The sequence below is a fragment of the Glossina fuscipes genome, unplaced genomic scaffold (assembly GCF_014805625.2).
Source record: "Glossina fuscipes isolate IAEA_lab_2018 unplaced genomic scaffold, Yale_Gfus_2 155, whole genome shotgun sequence".
NCBI classification, from domain to species: domain Eukaryota; kingdom Metazoa; phylum Arthropoda; class Insecta; order Diptera; family Glossinidae; genus Glossina; species Glossina fuscipes.
Window position 1 is genome coordinate 512,086 of NW_023998498.1, and position 6,288 is coordinate 518,373.

Consider the following 6,288-nt stretch of genomic DNA (forward strand, 5'->3'; position numbering starts at 1 on the left):
TCTGTACGCTGATAAGTAAATGCGTGGAAACCACTCTCTCTAGTAAGCATGCGTACGATTATTATTATTTTTTTTCTTTTTATTGTGTTTGTTTTCGTTCACAGTTTAAATTATTAATTATTTCTGAAGCGTAAGATGCATCGCGAACGAGGTATAAAAACGTACTGAACAAGTTTTGTTCAAAAAATTTTAGAACAGACTCTGTGTGTGCGTGTGCTTGACCCTGTGCTTTACTTGATATATTTTTAAAAAAAATGTTTTTTTTTTAAGATTTTATATATTTACGAATAATGAAATAAATACAAAAATTTTATATCAGATGATCTTTTTTTTGTTGCTTCTCGCAATCGATTGCTTTTTATATAATAAAGGTTGTTGAGTTGCCTGTCTAAGTATGTGCGCATGCTTGTTTCACAATTAAAAAAAAGAAAAAAAAAACCCAATATAATGACGATGGTCCGTAATGTGATTGGACGTTTATGCACTTGATTATTCGACTAACGTAGATGGACCACTTGTGCGTCTATACATAAATTTATAGTTTTTGCTTATGTGTAATTGATTTATTTGTTAACTTGTGAGAAAACAAATTTTTTTTCCGCCAAGCCATTAAAATAGTTAATTATAGACGGTTTTAAAAGAAATATTTCAATTGCAACTGACATCTTATGTCTGAGGTCAAAAACTTTTTAAAATTTGCATTGAGTTTGTTTACGAAACTCGTAATAAAATCCACGTAAACATGTGTGGATATGCGCGCAAAGACTAGTGTTTTGCTTGTTGTTCACGTTTTGATAAAAATTAGTTTTGACAGTTCATTTATGCGTATATTTAAGGGTAAAAACTCAAGATAAAGTACATCGATTTTAAAGAACTTTCATGATCATTTTCTACCTCTAGACTAATAGCTGTATTTCAAGCAACATCACAGAGCCATCGCCAATCACAAGGCATTTAACACACAACGGACTTCACAAACCTGTTCCACGATAATGTTGATATCGGAGCATTTCTTTATGACTGTTTCTTCGGCATGTAACAAAAATAAGCATTGCCTTATTTCATGACTAGTGAACGATCACAAGGCTAGAATATAAGTGTCGTGTACTTTAAGTTGAAAAATCCACCTAGCGTTATTAAGGAGTAACAAAAGAATTCTGCAAGGCACTAAAAGTTTTGAAAATGTAATTATCCTTTAAAACTATATTCGAGATGAAGAGTGAATTGATGAACGCATGATGCGTTTTCATGTTTACAAAGCATCTAATAAACGCAGTGGGCAAGTACGGTTCATTGCGATTGCAAAACTACTAGTTAATCGTCGTCATTCTGTGCGTTAAGTCAATCATTCCGTACGCAATATTATTACAAATGATAAATAATTTACTTTGGATTAAGACTGTTACACCACGATCATAGATTGGGTTTGCTACTTTACATCAAATGAAACGCTTAGTGAACCACGTCATCTCTGAGCAATCGTCTCTTGTCAACAAAAAAAAGCAAAAATCATTTTCCTTTACATTTGCTGGCTCAAAAACTCAAGTCGAAGGATTCCTGCAAAGAATTATAGAAACATTTACCGTATTCGTCATAAATGTATGACGATGTCACAAACCGTTTTCAAGTGAAGGGAAGTTTGGGATGTTAATATTGACCGTAGGTGCGTCTCTTGAGTTGAATAAAGAAATATATTTCATAGATAAAATTAACAAACTGATGTTTTAGTGGAGAAAGTATATTGATCTCTGAGGTATTTTTTAAACTATAAATCGGTTTTCTATTATGGGTATTAAGAAATTAAACAACGCGAAGATTGATCTTGGAGTGTAGAAATTTATCGAGAAGACAGGTGAATATGGCCCACTATATACTACAACATCAATTGAAACAGTTCTCTTCGATAATTATCGGTTAACTCTAATAGGAGAATGAACTTAAAATAAAACCATTGTAAATTAGTAAGTGTTCATATTTACGTTACGACCACGATATCTGCCTGAGTAGCCGGGTAGGTAAACGCCGCGATTATTAAGTTAGTGTTCACAGGTTCAATTTCAAACTATCAATAGAGTCAGTGCTTAATCGGTGTACGCACTCACCGAATGGGCGTGTACCCACTAGGCTGCGTCCACCAGCAAGTTATGTCTTTCTCTTTTCCATTTCTTTGTGACCGTCATCGTGCTACCCGCATAGGGGACCACACTGACCTTGATCGTATTTAAAAAAAAAAAATCAAAAAAAAAAAAAAAAAAATTTCTTAGCAGAGCTCTGCGCACAAGATTGTGAAAAATGCATGCAATGTCTTTATAACGAAAAGTTATTACAACTTGCTTTTGATGAGAAAAATTTCTCATCATGTTGCATTTCTTTTGCTGCATTTGTAAGTTTATTAATTTTTAGGCCAATTAAATTCTTTCATGATGTATTACAAACCGAGGAAGAAAAGGGGAAGAGTTAATCAATTTATTGAAAAGTCATCTCGTGCGGGGGTGGGGTCAAAATATTTTCCGCTCAATAGCCCCGTGTTTCAACGAACGACGTTTTAATTTTTCAAAAGCGTAAATGTAAGGATTAAACTTGTATAGAAGTGCTCATCTGCTTATGTATGTTACAATCAAATGAAATTAAGCTTTTTTCAATTTCTTGAATAACAACAAGGCGCTGACTATAAAACAGGTTTTTGGGTTTTTTAAATATTTATATTTCTTGTTTAAAAATGTTAAAAAAATAAAAATCGAAAAATTAATACAATAGAAAAAAAAAATAAAGAAAATAATCGCTCTTCATTATTAAATTAAATTAAATTTATTATTAATTTGTTATCATCGTAAACTTGATTTTAAATTTTAGAAATGGATTACGATGAATAAATTATTTAAAATATAAAAATTGTTAAAGCAACAAAACGATAAAATGCATCTAGTTGTCATGCATTAACGGTTGTTAGGTGTTTTTTAATATCATTGCAAGTCCGTTAAAATGTCATTTAATACGAAGACAGAATTTGCGGGATTTTTTTAGAATTGTAAGAAAGAAAAAAAAAATCAAATTTGTTTTAGAGAGTAATTCGTTGTTAACTTTACATGACAGGTCTGATGTTCAACTTTTTGATTCGCTTTTCAAGATGTAAAGAGGAAAAAAACAAACGACAACCACTTCCTTGCTTTCAATTTAATCATTTAGGGTGTTGCAAGCATAAGTATCGATCAAATAAAAAGATAAAAAGCAAGAAGTAAATGGGCCTAATATATATATATATATATATACATGTATACATCTATTTTTGTATGACTTAAGCGGAATGACAAAAATTATGCAAAGTTACACTTTAGCTTTACATTAAACAAATGTAAATAACCAGCACGCCGACCTGCTTTGACCATGGTAATAAATACAATACGATACCAAACAGGTAAGAAAATTATATTCGGCCGGGAGCGAGAGTTTTATACGCATCACCCCTTAATACTGAACATTAATATATTTGACTTTGCATGATCCCTGAAACTTATCTCTGCAAGTGTTTCGATAAAAGAATGAAATTTCAATATTCTTTAATGTTAAGTAAGTGTGACGAGTTTTTCTATTTTTCTACAGATACAGGGAAATTAAAGGGAATGGGTTAATGGAGAAAGCTGACAGTGCTATCGCCCACTTCACTTTCATCTTACTAAATCGTAAAATTTGTTCCACCATCACATGTCCGCCACGTCGAAAAAATCAAAATCCTTCGAACTTTTGTAAGCAGTCGCCTTGGTCGTACAATTGCAACACACTACGGAATCCTAAAAAAATGGATGCTTCAATTCGCAAATATGGGCAAAACCACAACACAACCGTAAACAACTAAGTTTTATGACTGACAAAATCTCCAATTGAAAGATTAACATTCAGAGCGACTGATTCTGCGCACATCCCGAAACTGTTTGCACAAAACAACAAAATATCATTGAAAACGACTGCATGACATCTTAAGTTTTTTAAAACACGAAAGGAAAATCTACTGGTGAGTTTTTTTAATAATAATTGTAAAATAATATAATAATAAAGCAAGTGAGCCTCGATCCACTATTCCACAAACTATAATACCCTGCGGTTATTCATATCACGCCTTCTCAAAATAAAGCGTTGTATGGTTGTATGGTGGTCAAACATTTGGAGCAATGTGAACCATATCCAATAACGTTCGTTTTTAGCCCAAAATACATCAGTGTAGTACATTTCATCAAAATATTTCAAAAATTACCACCGATAGGTCGAACACAAATAAACACAACGGTCGGACAAACGAACCGACAGACCCTCAGAGAAGCTTATATAATGGATCGGTGTGTCTATTCAACTCCTTTGTGTGTTGCGTACGTCTGTTGAAACTTGAAACTCTTACACGACCAGTGATGTAGGGTATAATTAAAATTATAGCAATGATATTAATAATAATAAAGTCTTATACCAACACTTAGATCCTTACAAGTCAGAAATTTTCACTTCTAAATTTCTCGTCCTATTTAAGCTTTCGAAGGACGCTTCAGAGATGCTGCAAAGTATATAAATTTTAGTTAATGTTTTTGCTGGTCTTCTTAAGAAATTGCATTGAAATTTCGACAAAAAAGAATCTGTAATTATATTGTATTGGCATTGAAAACGGATCTAATCGGTCTTCACAACATAGTATGAACCGAACGCAACCCTGTCTTCGAAAGCAAATAATTGCTGCACCCGTTATTCATACATCACAAAGAATGCAAGGATAAAAGTTTCCCGCGTATTCCACGGCTGCGTGTAAATTGAAACTATCGCTATGTCCACCCAATATTATCGAATATGAAAGTTGATTTTTTTTTTAACCTTTCGAATCCAATGTTTAAGTCAACTCAAAGTTGCTGATCAACTTTATATGCTTCTATCACGTCTTTCACGCATATTATAAACAAAAGTAATGTAATACTTACTACAAATTTGACAGAAGCCGCAAGTGACACAAAGACACAGATCTTTAATGTATATCGAAAGAAATTAAACACTAAAAGGAATGTAACTTAACCTAATGGACGAACAGGTGAATAATATTTTAGCGCAATGTTTGGCTTTTCGTTGAAAGCTTTATTTGAAAATTTTTTTAGAATTCCAAATGGGCACGGTTCCAGAAGTCTAACATAAACGAGGAAAAACTTGTATTTTTATAACGCTTATTTTGTAACTCATATGAAATTAATTCACACTGTTTTGTCATCAGATTCAGTTGCTTTGCAGATATCTCCTTCTCCGCTGTATTGCAATAAAATAATAATGTATGTCGTTGTAGTGGAAATTATCTGAAAGTTTACTACAAATACGCATTGAGAGAATAAAAATTGAATAACACTGAATAACTTACTCTGAAAATTAACGAACCGTCTAAAGTTATAACAGCAAAAATACTATAAGCTCTGAAGTTATGAATCAAAGATGAGAAATGATTTAACTTTAAAAGAAGAAAACCTTGATTATGTTCGAATTAAACCAAAACAAAAAAACACTACTCACTGATCAAATTAAGAAAAAAGAAAAAAAATTTACCCTCAGTTTTACGGTTTCATCGGAAACGTTCAAACTTAATTCATCCACAATGTCAGCAGTGCGTTTAATCTTCAAATGTAAGTAAATCAAAAACGCAAATAGATAAATAAATATTTAATTAATTTTATGTAAGTACATAGCAGTAGCCCAAAAGAGGTTTGGCAGGAAAGAAATGTTGATGGATTTCGGTTTGCCCTCTTATTCTCTCTCTTTGTTCGTGTTTTTTATTTGTTTATATTCTTTAGAAGAAATGAATGATATTTACTTTTTTGCCAAACCGTTTAATTACCGTTTTAAATGCGTAAGAATATGCTACCACGCCAATGAATGCATCAACAAAACCACACATAATGTTATATCCATAAAAGAATAGCAACTTGAGCGGACTAAACTCAACTTGATTCGGTGCATAAAACGTTTTTAATAGAAGGACTACCAAGTTATACGCATTAAATATTATCGTCAACGTGCTTAGAAAGAATATGCATAGCAGTTGGCATTGTTGATATTTAATTACGTCCTGAACCAGTTTTATTAACCAATATTCAATCTATTGATTTTTATCCCACGTTTATACATGCACGCGTAGATTTGATTAGAGCCAAAAAAAAAAAAAAAAAGTAAAAACAAAAAGAGTTATTAAACATCTTACTTCGGTTTGTCAATTATTCTGCAGTTTCAAGCTCACCATCATTGCACTGTTTATAATTTTCAACATTTTATCTC